Source organism: Pseudophryne corroboree, chromosome 9, assembly GCF_028390025.1.
Source record: "Pseudophryne corroboree isolate aPseCor3 chromosome 9, aPseCor3.hap2, whole genome shotgun sequence".
In the NCBI taxonomy this organism is placed as follows: Eukaryota; Metazoa; Chordata; class Amphibia; order Anura; family Myobatrachidae; genus Pseudophryne; species Pseudophryne corroboree.
In genome coordinates this window covers 212011139-212029931 of record NC_086452.1, presented here as the reverse complement: position 1 = coordinate 212029931, position 18793 = coordinate 212011139, and the positions used below count along the sequence as shown (strand labels likewise).

General features: G+C 40.6%; 1 pseudogene; it reads right to left on the bottom strand.

Moving 5' to 3' along the window:
- Positions 1-17248: 17248 nt before the first annotated feature.
- Positions 17249-17367, bottom strand: LOC134963409 (5S ribosomal RNA; annotated as a pseudogene).
- Positions 17368-18793: the final 1426 nt, after the last annotated feature.

The window sequence follows — 18793 nt, the reverse complement described above, 5'->3', positions numbered from 1 at the left end:
TCTTTCAAATTGAGTTTGTTATGTCCCTGATGGAGAGTTGTCTGATCCACATGCTTGGACTGGAATAAGGAGTGGATAGCTGGGATAACTTGCATATTAAACATTGCTGCATCTTATGTTAATGAATAACTGGTCAATGTTTGTCTCAGCTGGTTTGCGAGCACAGAGGAAAGCCCATCTCCATTATAATAACCTGCTTTATGAAGATTAAATGCCTCTGCAATTCAAACAAGGTAAAATTGCTTTAAAGCAAAATCAAACATCCCTGTGCTAGCTGAGGATTTGGGAAAGAGAATAAGAAATCTCTGCTATATTGTTATTGTGAACCGGTCAGTCCACAAGTAATTGCTTTTTCATAGATAAATTTGCTTTTTACTTTCCTTCAGTAATGAAATGAACTCGACACGTTTCTTGCGATCGTAAATCCGTTCTCACTCAAATGTCACTGAAGGAATGTTCATCTGAGGGTCCTGAAAAGCATATAATGGAGGACATGGGGCCATGGGATGACTGACAGATAGGATGATTCCGATTCATACTTTTTTAGGGGCGGGTATAGTGTTGTATTGGAATGTTTGCTCAGATACAGTAGATAGATAGATAGATAGATAGATAGATAGATAGATAGATAGATAGATAGATAGATAGATAGATAGATAGATAATTAGTTTTATATTTTTACATTTTTTTTTAATCAGTAAAGAGATAGGCCATTTTAATTATAATTCAGAAGCTATTAATTTCAACCAGGCCCTTCCCCAGTGAAGCTTACAATCTGATTTTGCTATCACAAGTAAAAATATATGTATTTTTATCATAAGGTATAATGTTTGTCTACAGAAGGTAAAAGAGAAGACTTGGTCATCACTGGGTTAAAACCATCGTTAAATTATAATTGGGATATCCCCATGGAGTCCTGCACCCCGGGTGTTCTATGAGTACTCTTTCCACACAATTATTTAGGACTAGTCATTCAGGCCATCTAAGATTAAGTGTCATAGAAGCTTTGTAATTGGTTATCAAGCTCCATTTGTCCTTTTGACTAGAAATGGCCTACAGATAAGAAGTGGTGGAAATCCAAGACCCTTATTTATTTATTTATTAATTACCAGTTTAGTACCAGTTATTTACAGTATATAAGGCATACATACTGTAAATATTTGCCCATTCACACCAGTCCCTGTCCCAGTAGAGCTTACAGTCTATATTCCCTACCACATGTACATACACACACACACACACACACACACACACACACACACACACACACACACACACCCCTTAGGGTTAATGTTTGTCAAGAGTCAGTTAACTTATCAGCAACTAAGAGAGGGAGGAAACCCACATACAGTAAACACAAAGGGAATATACAAACTCCACAGGAATTCTAACCATTGCACCAACCGTATACAGGCCCTACAAAACATAATCATGAATTGGATCTTCTTTCATACAGTAAATGATCTCCATAGCAATACTGTAGAACCTAAAAACATATTTGATGAAGACTGGTTTCAGTTAGAGTGCTGATTGCAAATTTTCCTAAGTAGCAAAAAGAGCTTGCTTGGAAAAGCAAACCACTACCACAAGAATGCTGACATTGCTTTTCAAACTGTGGAGGTCAGTAATGAAATCCAAGGAAACATGGGTCCATGGCCTCTGTGGAATTGGCAAAAGCATCACAAGCCTTGAGGACCGGGTCCCTGGTGCATACATTGGTCTAAGCACGGAAGATAATCCAGATAAGCAAGGTCTATAAAGAAGAAGTACTTCAAACAATAATTTACAACATGAATGCCAGAGACGCGAGTGCTATAATACTCAATTGGCAAACGGTACTGATAGCTGATAAACTATCTGGGTCCAAACCAAATTAGTAAATCAGACAAGTCCTCACCATGATGCAGAGAAAATGCCTAGCACCTAGCCATGTGTAGAATGTCTGTGAGAGCATGACAGCAGCCTCTAGCCACATTTTTAATTTCCGCAGATGCAGTAAAACACTTAAGTCAGTCCCTACTCCTACCTCTGTCACTACTCCTGTCACTTGTTTAGTAGTCAGAATGATTCTGTAGTTGAGGAAGAATGGATAATCTGTCTTTAGTCAAAACTGGAATGAGAATTAAAGTTCTACACATTTCTATAGTAGTGGAGCATCCATCTTGATTACAATAAAAAATCACTATGCTTGGCGCATCATCTCCGCTCATGTGATCAGAAGTACCCGTTTTTCCATCTACTAGCACATTTCCTCTCTGTGGAACGCACCATAAAGAAGAACATCCAAATGTTCTGAAGGGCAACAGAGTGTTCAATGTGGTGCGCTCCATCAGTGCTCCTATTGTGTGAATATTTATTAACATGCAAAGTGTCATATGTTCAAGTAATAAAAATTAATCTCATTAGTGTAATTAAATAATAAAGCTAAACTCCATAAACAGAGTTCTGCAACCTAAATATATAAATGTATTATATCATCCGGTGCAGACTCTAGCTCACTCCCCATAGTAAGTAAATACATATAGCGGTGACATTATTTAATGAGCTATAACAGTAATTAATGTGATGGGATTACTGACAATCTTTAGGAAATAATATAATAATCTAATAAAGATATCTAGACTCTTCATATTTTCTCCTAAGACCACATATTGTTTTTAGAAGATCAGAAAGGCTATAAAAGGAAAAAATATTAAATAATAAAGGAAACAATAAAATAAAAAGTGAAAAATAAATTTTAAAAAATAATGCACTTCAGTTTAATATCACTAATGGCATTAATCCAAAAAGACACCATAATGTATTCTTTATCCCCCAAGAGCAGATGGTATCTAGCCAGTAGATCCATGAAGCTTCCCATCGTAGTAGCAATTTTATCCGATCTCCACCTTTCCTTGGTGGAATGACCCTATCAATGACCATGTACAGTATTTTAAAGATGGCAAAGTATGGCCAGCTTCATAGAAATGTCTGGCAACTGGTTTATCAGAACATACATTAGTTAGCGCTTGCCTGATCGATAGGCGATGGTTTGTCATCCTGTCCCAAAGTGGGCGGATGGTCTTACCCACATATACCAATGAGCATGGGCAGGTAAGTATGTAAACAACTAAATTAGAGGTGGCGGATCTTGATCTTATTTTCAGTGTGCGGATGATGGAAAAATTCCCCAATTGTCTAGAAGTGGTGCAGTTTATACAGTGATAGCATACCAAATTTTGTGGCATCAGTCATGTGCCTGGTCCCTGCTTAGTCGACCTATCTGGTTGCATCAGAATATTCTTTAAATTACGTCCCCTCTTGAAATTTATCAAGGGTTTATCAGGTACTGTATATATTTAGAAAAAAACTGGATCGCTTTTCACCACCAGCCAAAGATCCTCATATCTCTTTGATCCGTATATGTACTAAAAGATATTTTATTTAAATACAGTAATTACAGTACACACAATATGTGGCAACACTACCTGTTTATTAGCCACCAAAGTTTAGATTTGTTACTTGATTTCACCATTTGCCAGATTACTTTTCTAATCAAGTTTTTCCATGAGTAAGCGCCCGCTGCGGCGTGAAATGGGTAGGACAAACTAAGGCGACTGGGAGAGACTGCTTGCTCGGCAATTGAACTCTGCCCGCCACGCTCCGTACAGCCGGTGACATCATCGCTGAGTGCCGCGGCTGCTGCATGCTGCCTCACACAGCACCCGGCTGAAGGGAGAAGACCATTGCTGGTTAGGGAAAGGACAGGGACAGTGCACCGTTTACACTGTGCCACCAATGTACTCTGAACATTGTGCATTGCCAAACTGCACTATTTCCTACCACAAGTTCTAAAAAAGAGCTGCAAACATATTTGTTTTATGCAAAGTGTTTTTATTGTAATACCGGTGACATCCCAAACAGCCATTTTTGGTGCTTATCTGTCTATTTACATTCATTGATCGGACAACTTAAAGGCACAGCAATGGGGTCTAACATGGCTAAATCCTATGCAGTTCCACCAGCAGAGGACTCCCGGGGGCTGCTGGATGGGTCCAATTCCCATCTGGTGACGTCTTGGACTGCAGGTGTTGGTTATCAGGTGAGCATAAATAGTGCTTACAAGTGAGGCAATATTTGCACTGCATTCAGGCACTTTTGTATAAGGCACTATGGCACTTTAGTTGGCAGTTCCCCTGTAGACGGATAAGCACCGAAAACGGCTGTTTGGGAAGTCACCAATGTTTTGTCCTGCATCTTTATGATGAGTATAAGCAGAGCCTTGCATTTGTTCATATTTTGGTATATGGAGTAAAAAGCACTTTGAAAATTTCAGAGTGTGCTCGTTCTATCTAAACGGCTAACTGTGATGTTGCAGGATGGATATGAGAATATATATTTACATTTATTAACTGGACACCTGCAATCCATCTGAGAGTGTCAGTGCGGCTTCACGGGACTTTGTTCTGTGATTACTGTATATATATATATATATATATATATTTTTATTAGAATCTTTAGTAACACATTTTTATATTGGAAAATAGCAGACAATTATAATGTAATAAATCTGGAATATTTTGTGTCACAACTGGCCAGCTGATTCTCTAGATACAGGTTGAGTATCCCATATCCAAATATTCCAAAATACGGAATATTCCGAAATACGGACTTTTTTGAGTGAGACTGAGATAGTGAAACCTTTGATTTTTGATGGCTCAATGTACACAAATTTTGTTTAGTACACAAAGTTATTAAAAATATTGTATTAAATGACCTTCAGGCTGTGTGTATAAGGTGTATATGAAACATAAATGAATTGTATGAATGTACACACACTTTGTTTAATGCACAAAGTTATAAAAATATTGGCTAAAATTACCTTCAGGCTGTGTGTATAAGGTGTATATGAAACATAAATGCATTCTGTGCTTAGATTTAGGGCCCATCACCATGATATCTCATTATGGTATGCAATTATTCCAAAATACGGAAAAATCCCATATCCAAAATACATCTGGTCCCAAGCATTTTGGATAAGGGATACTCAACCCGTACTTCAATCTGAGAATTGCTACCAGTGACTTACGGTTACCTCAGCATGTGTGGTTAATGAAACCCGGTAACTGTCACCATCAAAAGTTCCTTTAGTGATACCACACTATGTAAACTCTTGCTTTTACAGATTTATTAATTGCGCACTCACTTACACTTAGATACATAGCTTTTGCCTCACAGCCTCACAGATTCACCAAGTGACACAGAGAATACACTAGATTATTTATCTTTTAATTTGAGCAAAATAATACAAAGTATGATTTAAAAAAATTATAAGATTACAAATATGGGCAAGAAATACAGTACCTAAATCTCAGAAAACAAAAGGAAAATAATATTTCAGGAGCCTAACACTTACTCAAAAGATCTTCCGATGTAGAGGAACTTCACAATGTAGGATGGTTCACCTTGAACTAGTGTGGCTAAGTCCCCCAAAATAATGAATACACAACATTAATGGACAAGTGCACTTGGACTTTCATAGTTGCACTCCTCCCTCCCACCTTTTTGTTTTTTAACTAGCTCAGTGCAGGACACTGGAAATTTAAGGTATCACACATTCCCAAGTCTGTCTTGCAATAGATAGGGGAGTGGGAGTTGGCCCAGATGGGCACAACATTCCACTCCTCCCTGGAGGTGAAACTCTCATAACCTTCCTGACCTGATCTGGCTGTTGGAGAATTAAGGTATCCCATCATCCAGTTTTATTGCGGTCTGGATAAGAGATTATTGTCTATTTTCTTGACTCCAGGAGGCATCATTTTCCCACCTTCCAGGTCTGTGTAGTGTCACCTATAGGACACATGATATTGATCCATCTAGGTGAAGTAAAACAATCTTCTATATACTTTTACATACAATATAATTCTGATACTGCTGAAAAAGATGGGGTTTTGAGGAAATTATGGGTACACGTCTGGAGTAAAGTATGACCCCATTCTTTTTGTTTGGCCTCACTGGGAACAGGTCCTATTTTGGTTGGATCCTCCTGCAGCCAAAGTTTTAATTGTTTTTATCATAATTTTTAGTTAATCATATGTTTGTAGTGTTAAAGTCTGTTATAAAATGTAATCCTTGGATCAACACCTTGATAAGAGGAAAAAGAAACCATGATATGATTGAAGCATCTCATTATATCTGTGAGCACCGGTACGCAACATATTTTGCATAAAGATACCCTGCCAGGATTTAACTCGCACTAAAAACCTGTAAGCCAGGTATGCACTTGGTCTTATTTCACCCAATTACACCATCCTTTGACCCCATTAGCATTGACGACCATGAACTTAAAAAAAAAGAAACCCTGATATGTTTATCAACTCCTCATACTGTGTAAGTTGAGGTATGATTTCAGAAGCATAGAATTAGTCAGCGCCCTCACGGTAAAAATCGATGCCATTTTCTGAACAGAAACTATGATAAGCCTCGTCTTGCTACATATTATGTAAGCAAGGTACATCCATCTTGATCAAATCACCTTTATAGAAATTGAGAAAAAAAACTGTTAAAAAGTTCCATTTCCACGTTAATATGCAAGCAAAGAGAATACTAGTGTTTAACACGAATATTATTCATAAAATTTCATTTCATATACTAATACGACATCTGGAGAGGACACCAATAAAAAAGACAACAGACAAAAGAAAACAACCAACCTCTCATATCCAACATTTCCGATAAGTATTATTTTATCCCCTTTCTTATTCACATTGTCATCTTTTTAAGTCTGCACTATATAAATTCATAGGTATAAACAATTCCCACATCCCTCCAAGATCTACCGAATAACTTCAGCGCAAACGTCAACACCAAACCACAATATCCACTTTGTCAATTCTGATACTGCTGTCTGCATGTAAATGTAATATCCCGACACACCTTGTCTGCTGCTTTATATGTGTCTTCATTGGCCTTTTTATAATGAGTGCAATGTGTGCAGTGCACATGGGCCCCTGAGTCCAGGGGGGCCCACACCACACACACTGCATCCATGTTTTAATACTTACCTCTCCGGAGTCCCACATCGGGCGCTGCATCAAAAATTGGAGCCAAAATGGCTGCATACATGCGTAGTACTGAAATTATTCTCAGGACCATGGCGGGTGCCATGTTTCCAGAGACCTGTGCATGTACAGTAGATTCTGGTACCATGCCGGAGCCTACTGCACTGTGGTGAAGAGGGGGCCTATCCAGAATCTTCACACAGGCCATCTCCTCTGGTAAAATATCCCTGTGTGTCTTGCAATATTTTCAAACCTGATGCATGTATGATTACAGTGTATTTCAAAAAATTACTTTCACATTTTTGCCACTTTTAAATTCAGCAGTATAAGTTTTCTAACATTAACTGTTAACATCGTACTTTGCACATTTAGAAAAAATATTATTTAAGAAGTGGTTAATGTTCCAGCTACAATTTAGTGACCTTTGAAAAGAAGAAAAAACTCTGTTGTTCACATTAATTATTTCTTGAGAACAAAGAATTTAGATCCTCTCCACCTATTTGAACAAATTGCAAAATAATAAATAAATAAATAAATGTAACTTCTCTATTAAATATTCATTTTCATGGTTAACAGTAATTTTCCTTTTCATAGCGAGGCTTAAGACTGATGTCCAATGGATGCATTAGGATGCTGCCATTTTTAAATAAAAATCCTCAGTACGTGGCTAAAATTTGTAGAGGTAACTGTTGAAAGGCATTTGTCTGACATGCTATGTGACATGCTTTTAATACAGTATCCCTTCTTTTACATAACATGCAAATAGTAAAGTGCATATTTGTGCACCTCATGGCATTTCTGCAACCCAATGGTTAATAGCAAAAGTTTTGTTGTGTTGCCTGGTTTTGGTTTAGTCCAAAGTTTTCTGTTCGATCAATATCTTCTAATTAAACTGCCTAGTTCCCGACACATTATAGATTCACTGGGAATGGATCTGTTCAGAGCCAAAACTGAAATAGGGCTCAGCTGGGAGGGTGAGTGGCGGCTATGCTCGTTCATTTATTTTGTAGTTCTTAAACTTTTAGGAAGAAAGGGTGACACATAGTCAAATTCTGCTCTTATCTCATTATCTAGATACACTAAGTAATGACGAGCACGCATGTCTGAGTATTAATCTACATGTATTGATGAGTGTTAGGATTTTCTCTGAGCCTGGGAGTATTAATGATTCACACTGAGTACTAATAACTATGCATTTGTGATCATTATTAAGCATCAATGGGTGTCTAATAATGTCAGAGAAAATTAATGAACATGAATGAATGCTTATTAGTGAATGTTAATGTGTGTTAAACTGATTGGACGTTTCTTTTGTATTTGTACTGTTATTTATCTCAAATGGTTCTATATCAATTCAAAATATACTGGGTCCCAATCAAACTGTCAAAATCACCAATGCTCTAACATTTATCTACTGTATGCATAAACATTGTATTTTAGTATCTGTAGAATGGTTTCTCCTACAGGAACATTAACATTAAGTGTTTGTTTTTGCTGTTTAGTTTTCTGATTATCATTTAAACATGTTTTTATTTTATTTTTGTGTTTTCATTCTCTTTAAAAATGGGATTGTTAAAGCAAATTGCAAACTTGTTTAACATTTTTTCAAATATTATTTTTAAATGTTTTAAATCTCTTTTTAGTTTTTGAAAATGAGATTCAGAAACTGAATTTTGCATTTTATTATTATTTTTTTTTTTTTTTTTTTACCTACCTTTATGCAATATAAGCACACAAACTATATTGTCCAAGTTTACTGTTTACTTTTTATAGGCAAATCTATATGGTGGGCGGGTGTGTTTTGCATTACTGTTCTTCAGTTCCATTTTGTGATTACAATAATAGTATAAGTTAGCATGTTATAATTTGGCAGTAACATCTCAGCTCATGTGAGAGATACATATAAATGAAAGGTTTTAAATGATGGACACTGCAAAGAAAGGAATTACCCACAGTTGCTTCTTGTTGTGGGGAGATTCCCTGAAATGACATCACTGAGAAATAAAGTAATTAACGCCCAGCATTGGCATAGATAGGATATGCCCAGATATACTGTAGTGTGCCCAGTCAGAATGATATAGTGTGTCCAGTCAGAATGAGTGGTATACTGTATATTTAGAGTAGCAGACTGAATGTATAAATTTTTTGGTAACTAGTATTTAGTAATAACATGGGTATTTACTAAGTAATTCAAGGGTTGACTAAAATGAGATTTAGATTGTCTACCACTATTTTGTTCTTTAAAGGCTTTACGCACAATTATATAGAACTTGTACAGCTGACGTTGCAACCTCAGCCCATCATTGCGGTCACTCTTTCTTGCAGAAATGTCCAGAGCTCCTGTTCAATGGATTCCAGTCCTCCTTGGGCAAGTATCTTGTCCATCCCAAATTTATCCTACAGTAGCTCTTAGTCTGATCTCACTGCTGAGCTATTTCTGGGTCTGGACACACATTTTCTCAGTGTTGTGGCAAATCCTAAATTTGAAAGGAATGGACAAATGGCATACTATTGCCCTAGGTTGTCCCAGGATTCTAAAGGTTGGTTAGAGCTCTCAAACTGGAATTCCTCTCTATACTATATCCCGGAGACCATAGTGTAAAGACTATAGGTATAATGGTAGATTAAAAAATAATTCTAGCAGATTTTTTGGTCATTGGAGACATGACTTGATGGTTAAGCAAGTTTTTCTTTACTCAAGATTACCTGTACACCACTACTGCTGGAGATTCAGGCTTTTATAAGGATTCATTCATGCAATTAAAAATGGCAGAGGTTAATAGCAATCTCAAACTTCTTATAGCCTGTAGCATGAATATTCAAAAATTTCATATCTGCATGTTGAAAGAAGTAATGAAGCCATTGTATGTCTACCTTCTATAGGCAGCACCTGCCCTAGTGACATCTGCAGCCTAAACAACTGTTTTCTCTCCCTGCACTCTAATTCTAAATGAAGCAATAGGACATGAGTAAACTTGACTCAACAAGTAAAAATATATATTTTTAGTTAATTTTAATCAATAATGACTAGTCTCATAAAAAAATCAATAAAATAACAGCCGGCAAAGTAAAAAGCACAATCAATTCAGACAGGTGGATCATATATATCTAAAAAAAAAAAAAATCACTATCCGCAGTTGGACTTTACTTTCAACTGCATTAAAAGTGTCCACACTTTGATAATTAGCTCCAACACAGGTTACTCTATGAGGAAGCTCCAGTCGGAGCAAAACGCATCAGAGAAGCTACCCATTGGGGACCCTAAGTGGACGTTTACCTGTCACTGCAAAGTACTTTAAAGCTGCGAGGATGAATACTTCATTACTGAGGAGTAACTGCATGAAGAGGCGGAGGACGCTACACACGATGGTTACAAGACGGGAGCTCGTCCAGCAAAGGGCACCTGCGGTGAGCCAAGTCCCGATGCCGGATAAAATCCTCCAGAGTCTGAGGACACCTCTCTTCCTCCTCAGTTATACACACCTCGCTGGGAACACATGTAAATACTCTTATTAGCAGAGAACAGCATTCTCTATTGCAAAGCACTGCTTGTTCTATTACACAGGACAAATACCTACATAAACTGTGTTGGAGCTAATTATCAAAGTTTGGACACTTTTAATGCAGTTGACAGTAAAGTCCAACTACTGATAGTGATTTATTTATTTTTTAGATATATATGATCCACCTCTCTGAATTTATTGTGCTTTTTTACTTTGCCAGATGTTATTTTATTGATTTTTTATGAGACCAGTCATTATTGATTAAAATTAACTAAAAATATATTTTTTTACTTGTGTCAAGTTTATTCATGTCCTATTGCTTCATTTAGAATAGCAGTGCAGGGAGAGAAAAAAGTTGTTTTATTCCTTATACACTTGAATGTTTCAGGTGAATTAATTTGGCTTTTACCACAAGCCAAATATTTCACTGCTGCTATATGTGTAATATATACACTGCTCAAAAAAAAAAAAAAAGGGAACGCTTAAACAACACAATGTAACTCCAAGTCAATCACACTTCTGTGAAATCAAACTCTCCACTTAGGAAGCAACATTGATTGACAATCAATTTCACATGCTGTTGTGCAAATGGAATAGACAACAGGTGGAAATTATAGGCAATTAGCAAGACACCCCAATGAAGGAGTTGTTCTGCAGGTGGTGACCACAGACCACTTCTTAGCTCCTATGCTTTCTGGCTGATGTTTTGGTTACTTTTGAAAGCTGGCGGTGCTTTCACTCTAGTGGTAGCATGAGATGGAGTCTACAACCCACACAAGTGGCTCATCCAGGATCATCCAGGATGGCACATCAATGCAAGCTGTGGCAAGAAGGTTTGCTGTGTTTGTCAGCGTAGTGTCCAGACCATGGAGGCGCTACCAGGAGACAGGCCAGTACATCAGGAGATGTGGAGGAGGCCGTAGGAGGGCAACAACCCAGCAGCAGGACCGCTATCTCCGCCTTTGTGCAAGGAGGAACAGGAGGAGCACTGCCAGAGCCCTGCAAAATGACCTTCAGCAAGCCACAAATGTGCATGTGTCTACTCAAATGATCAGAAACAGACTCCATGAGGGTGGTATGAGGGCCCGACGTCCACAGGTGGGGGTTGTGCTTACTGCCCAACACCATGTAGGACGTTTGGCATTTGCCAGAGAACACCAAGATTGGCAAATTCACCACTGGCGCCCTGTGCTCTTCACAGATGAAAGTAGATTCTCACTGAGCACATGTGACAGACGTGACAGAGTCTGGAGATGCCAAGGAGAATGTTCTGCTGCCTGCAACATCCTCCAGCATGACCGGTTTGGCAGTGGGTCAGTAATGGTGTGGGGTGGCATTTCTTTGGGGGCCGCACAGCCCTCCATGTGCTCGCCAGAGGTAGCCAGACTGCCATTAGGTACCGAGATGAGATCCTCAGAACCCCTTGTGAGACCATATGCTGGTGCGGTTGGCCCTGGGTTCCTCCTAATGCAAGACAATGCTAGACCTCATGTGGCTGGAGTGTGTCAGCAGTTCCTGCAAGACGAAGGCATTGATGCTATGGACTGGCCCACCCATTCCCCAGACCTGAATACAATTGAGCACATCTGGGACATCATGTCTCGCTCCATCCACCAATGCCACATTGCACCACAGACTGTCCAGGAGTTGGCGGATGCTTTAGTCCAGGTCTGGAAGGAGATCCCTCAGGAGACCATCCGCCACCTCATCAGGAGCATGCCCAGGCATTGTAGGGAGGTCATGCAGGCACATGGAGGCCACACACACTACTGAGCCTCATTTTTACTTGTTTTAAGGACATTACATCAAAGTTGGATCAGCCTGTAGTATGTTTTTCCACTTTAATTTTGAGTGTGACTCCAAATCCAGAACTCCATGGGTTAATAAATTTGATTTCCATTGATTTTTGTGTGATTTTGTTGTCAGCAAATTCAACTATGTAAGGAACAAAGTATTTAATAAGAATATTTCATTCATTCAGATCTAGGATGTGTTATTTTAGTGTTCCCTTTATTTTTTTGAGCAGTGTATTTTATTTAATTATTTGGTGTTTGAAATACTATTATTATCACATAAAGGGAGATTTATGGTAAGAACTTACTTTTGTTAAATCTCTTTCTGCGAGGTACACTGGGCTCCACAGGGACAACATCAGGGTGTAGAGTTGGATCTTGATTCGAGGCACCAACAGGCTAAAAGCTTTGATTGTTCCCAGGATGCCTAACGCCGCCTCCTCTATAACCCCACCTCCGTGGACAGGAGCTCAGTTTTGTTAACCAGTCCAATGCAGTAGCAGGTAAAAGAGACGACAACCGTTAGTAGCCACATACACCACATTCTCACGACAGGAGAAGGTATCAGGGGCTAATGCCTTATAAACCCAAAGAAGCTAAGTGCATCAGGGTTGGCGCCCTGTGGAACCCAGTGTACCTCGCAGAAAGAGATTTTACAAAGGTAAGTTCTTACCATAAATCTCCATTTCTGTAGCGGGGTACACTGGGGTTCCACAGGGATAACATCGGGCATGTCCTAATGCAGTTCCTCATGCGGTGTGGGGTGCACTGTAGCGGGCACAAGAACCCGGCATCCAAAGGAGGAATCCTGGGAGTCGGAAGTATCAAAGGCATAGAACCTTATGAACGTGTTCACTGAGGACCACGTAGCCGCCTTGCACAATTGTTCAAGGGTCGCACCACGGCGGGCTGCCCAAGAAGGTCCGTCAGACCGAGTAGAATGGACTTAAACCTGGCGAGGTAAAAGCCAGAACCACAATCTCCATGGTGAAAAATCAGAAAGGGTGACCAACAGGACAAGGCACCCAAGTCTGAAACCCGTCTAGCAGAGGCAATAACCAGCAGAAACAAGACCTTAAGAGTAAGCCACTTAAGGTCCACAGACTCAAGAGATTCAAACGGAGACTCTTGTAAGACGTCCAGAACAACCAACAAATCCCATGGAGCCACAGGTGGGACATAAGGAGGATAAATCCGTAAAACACGCTGAGTGAAAGTATGAACGTCAGGCAAAGACGCAATTTTTCTCTGAAACCACACCGACAAGGCATAAATATGAACCTTGAGGGAGGCCAGATGAAGGCCCAAGTCCAGGCCCTGTTGCAGGAAAGCCAAAATTTGGCAGTACTGAACTTGCATGCATCATAATTGTGAGTCGCACACCAGGTGAAGTAAGAATTCCAGACCCTATGATAAATCCGAGCAGAAGCCGGTTTATGGGCCTTCAACATAGTTTGAACGACAGCCTCAGAAAAACCTGTGGCCCTCAGTACGGAATCTTCAAGAGCCACGCCATCACAGCCAGCCGGGCCAAATCTTGGTAACATAGTAAAATAGTAACTAAGCTTGAAAAAAGACAATTGTCCATCGAGTTCAACCTATTTGTAGTCTCCTATGCAGTCTTATTATAGAACTAGTTATTTTTATGTTAGGACTAGTTATATTAACTATAATGCATGCCTACGCACCATAACCCTGAATATCTTTATCCAATAGGAATTTATCGAACCCATTCTTAAAGGTGTTGACTTAAAGGTGAGTCCACTGTTACTACTCTCTCAGGTAGGGAATTCCAAACACGTATTGTACTTACTGTGAAAAAACCTTTTCGCCTCAATGTGCGGAAACTCCTCTCCTCTAACCTAAGTGAGTGACCACGTGTACTCTGTGCTGATCTTATAGAAAACAGGTCCCTCCCGAGCTCTGTCTATTGACCCCTTATATATTTGTAGATGTAGACACAAGGGCCCTGAACGAGGAGATCTGGGCACTACAGAATCAGAAGAGGACGCTCCATTGATAGACCCTGCAGGTCTGAGAACCAATGCCGTCTGGGCCACGCTGGAGCGATTAGAAGTAGTAATACTCCTTCTTGCTTGAACTTCCTTATCACCCTGGGCAGAAGTGACACCGGAGGGAACACGTACGGCAGTCGAAAGTTCCATGGAATTGCCAGTGCGTCCACGAACGCTGCTTGAGGATCCTTAGGCCTTGCTCCAAAGACCGGAACTTTGTGATTGTGTCGAGATGCCATCAGGTCTACATCTGGTAAGCACCACTTGTCCACGAGGAGTTGAAAGACCTCTGGATGAAGTCTCCACTCTCTGGCATGCATGTCCTGACGACTGAGGAAGTCCACTTCCCAGTTTAGAACACACGGCATGAACACTGCTGATATGGCTAGCAGATGGCGTTCCGCCCAATGAAAAATCTTTGACACTTCCATCAGTTCTTTGCGGCTTTGGATGCTGCCTTGATGATTTATGTACGCCACCATGGTGGCGTTGTCCGACTGTACCTGAACAGTCCTCTTCTGTACTAAAGGCAGGGCTAGTGTCAACGCATTGGACACTGCCTGCAACTCCAGAATGTTAATCGGTAGGAGGGATTCCTTCCTGGTCCACCGACCCTGAAGAGAGTGTTGCTGCAACACCACGCCCCAACCCCGCAGACTGGCATCCGTCGTCAGAAGGTCCCAGTTGGAGATCCAGAATGGACGACCCCTGCTCAGTTGTTGGTCCTGCAGCCACCAGGTCAGTGACAGACGGACCTCCGGAGTCAAGAATATCATGTGAGACCTAATCCGGCAAGGCAGGCCATCCCATTCGGAAAGAATTAACCTCTGCAGATGACAGGAATGAAATTGAGCGTAGTCCACCATGTCGAAAGCCGACACCATGAGGCCTAGTACTTGCATCGCCGAGTGTATTGACACATCTGGGCGAGAGAGGAAGCATCTTATCTTGTTCTGAAGCTTCAAGACCTTCTCTGGAGACAAAAACAACCGCTGTTTGTGGGTGTCCAATAGTGCTCCCAGGTGCACCATGCTCTGAGCAGGAACCAGGGAAGACTTCTTCCAGTTGATGAGCCACCGTGAGCTTGCAGGAATTGGACCGTCAGTTCCAGATGACGAAGGAGAACCTCTGGAGAGTTCGCCAGGATCAACAAGTCATAGAAATACGGCAGGATCCTGATACCTTGACGGCAGAGTAGGGCCGTCATGACCGCCATGACCTTGGTGAAAACTCGAGGAGCCGAGGTCAGATCAAAAGGCAAGGCCTGGAATTGAAAATGTAGGTTGCCAATAGCAAACCGCAGGTATTGTTGATGCGACACTGCAATAGGTATATGCAGGTAAGCATCCTGTATATCCAGGGATACCATATAGTCCTTGGGCTCAAAGGCCAGAACAATAGAGCGAAGAGTTTCCATACAGAATTTGGAGACTTTCACAAATTTGTTCAAAGACTTGAGGTTGAGAATGGGTCATTCAGTTTCGGAACTAGGAACAGCGTTGAAAAGTACCCATTGCCTCTCTGAGTCATAGGCACCATCACTACCACTCCCGTGTCCAGGAGGGATTGTACCACCAAATGGGGAGGTTTTTTCTTTTACCGGATCCGAAAGGACGTTTGTTGAGCAAAACTGGTGAGGGGAACATGTCTTGAAAGAGATGGCGTATCCGTGAGTAACGACTTCCCTTACCCAGGAGTCCGAAGTGGTCTGTGACCATACCTGAGCAAACCGTAGAAGTAGGCCTCCCACCCTGGGATCGCTCAGGGGGAGGCCCGCCCCATCATGCAGCAGGCTTGTCTGTTTTGGCAGCAGGCTTACATGCAGCCCAGGCACGTTTAGGTTTGGGCTTAGTGGATTTGGAAGTGCGAGCCTGTTTTAGGTACGCCTGACACTTTGCTTTACCTGGAGGTCGAAAGGAACAAATGGAAGTACTCTTAGCCTTCGGAGCCAAAGGAGTAGTACTAGGTAGACATAGACATGCAGTCTTATCAGACACTAAGTCAGCGACAATCATGTTGAGATCTTCCCCAAAAAGAATGTTTCTCTTAAAAGGGATTACCTCCAAGGTCTTTTTCGAGTCCAGATCTACAGAACAGGACCGCAACCAGAGGATCCGGCGAACCAGAATAGACGTGGTAAACGCTTTGGCCGCCAGGATACCTGCATCAGTTGCTGACTCCTGAATATAATAAGAGGCTGTAACAATGTAAGAAAGACAATGTTTAGCATTATCAGGAAAATTAGACGGTAGTTCCACTTCAACTTCCTAAACCCAGGCCTCTATAGCTTTAGCAGCCCAAGAGGCCGCAATAGTAGGCCTATGCACAGCTCCAGTCAGAAAAAGGGGGGTTTGGGTTTGGGAATACCGCACAGGATCAAAAAGAGAGATTGTGATGAAAACAGTAAATAAAATGTTTGCTCCGAGAAAAACTGACAAATTAGACAATGGTCTAAGATAGATCACCTTCTACCATCAGAATAAATATCTATGGGCAGAAAAAATGGTGATTGTCAGCGGTGCTCCCAAAGGTCCAAACGTATTTGAAATTAGAAAGAGAAGAAAAAATGACCTTGGTTGGGAGCACTCATTCCCAGAGAGTTACTTGCAGATATAATGTCTGTATGAATAGTAATGTGGTAATGAATTAATTAAAACATAACTTTTAATAGTCTATATGTAATAAAAGGCTAGGTACACTAATTGAAATTACTAAGAAAAATAAAAAAACATAAGATACCCAGTTTAATGGTGAGATGGCTTAAAACTTTCTAGGCCATACATAAAGTTAAGTCTGCGAACATATTGGTGGATTATTACTGTGATAATTCAGTGTCTAGCAAGCAAATGCCCATCCCTCCGTGGGTTCAGTGCAATCACCAATTCAATTCCACTGGAGACCTACAACACCTGGTATTCCTAAGTGGTCTCCCACTGAAGTACTGACCAGGCCCAACACTGTATTGCCTCCAAGATCAGACGGGGTTGGGCATACCCAGTGTGGTATGGTAGTAGGTGACGTATGGAAAAGGGCAGTGAGTGCAGCTATTATGTAAGGGATGTGTGTTATTGTGCCAGTTTAGCCAAATGCATTCCTCCTTATTAAATAATTTTGTTGACCGTCATTGCACCAGTTTAGCGACCCAGACACATGGGTATGCAGAGGTTAAATCATATGGTCAACAAGGGTTGATAACATAAGCCTCTGTTATTCCTGTTCGTGGCGTGAGGCAAAGCAAAAAGAATAGCCTATTATAATTTAAGGCATGTATGGAGAGCAAACACAAAATTCCAATGAACCAAGTGTCTGTTATTGCAGATTGAATCTGCCCGTCAGGAAAACATTAATTAAATAATATTTTCTGATACACCAACATTAATAGAGAAATTATCCATGCTTAATTGTCGGGTGTGATACTTAGTTTGTATCAAAGGTGGAAAGATTAGCTAAAATAGCACACAGATGAATAGATAAATGTGCTTCAAAGGAATATATATTTGCTGCAATTAGTTGAACAATGCAACCATGAACACTCGCATACCAGCAGCTGATATAACAAATACAATTGTTGCCATGAATTTGACATAAACTGATACTTAGAAGGCAAATGTAATTTTAAAAAAAGAAAAAACACACATCGTTGCAGCTACCACTGCCCTGCACTATGTTATAAGTATATACTCAACTTACATCTTTTAAACATACAAAACAGCCTAAATAATTTACAGGCAAAAGTTGATGGCTAAATGCCACAGATAATAGTGCGGTTAATCATAGATAGCACCTATGATAAATTATTATGTGCTTCACAGAACAATTTGCTGCTAACTTACGTATAAGAAATATGAAAAGCAGCTTAAGTGATTATCAAACAAAAAGTTGGCAGCTAAATACCACGGGTAGCGGTGTGATTGATAGTACACCACACCTGCAGTTGATAATTCTAAGCATATACTTGCTCCTCAAAACCAGCGAGATAGAATTGCCCAATGAGCGTTTGACTTTATGGTGATGATGGGGACAGTGAGCAGGGGGGAAGGGGGAGAGAGGATACTTATTTGGCTGTGCGCCTCCCCGTCCGTCAAATGCCGCCGAGCCGCCTAAGTCCGTGCGGTGTGCAGACTGGCCGTCTCGCCCGATCTCCTGTCCTCCGTCGTTGGTCTGAGACCGGTCACGTGAGAGCGCTCTCCGTGACCCTCAATCACGTACCCAACGTACGTTTCGCAGTCGGTTTGTTCACGGGTAGCGTGAGAATAGGAATACCAGGTGTTGTAGGTCTCCAGTGGAATTGAATTGGTGATTGCACTGAACCCACGGAGGGATGGGCATTTGCTTGCTAGACACTGAATTATCACAGTAATAATCCACCAATATGTTCGCAGACTTAACTTTATGTATGGCCTAGAAAGTTTTAAGCCATCTCACCATTAAACTGGGTATCT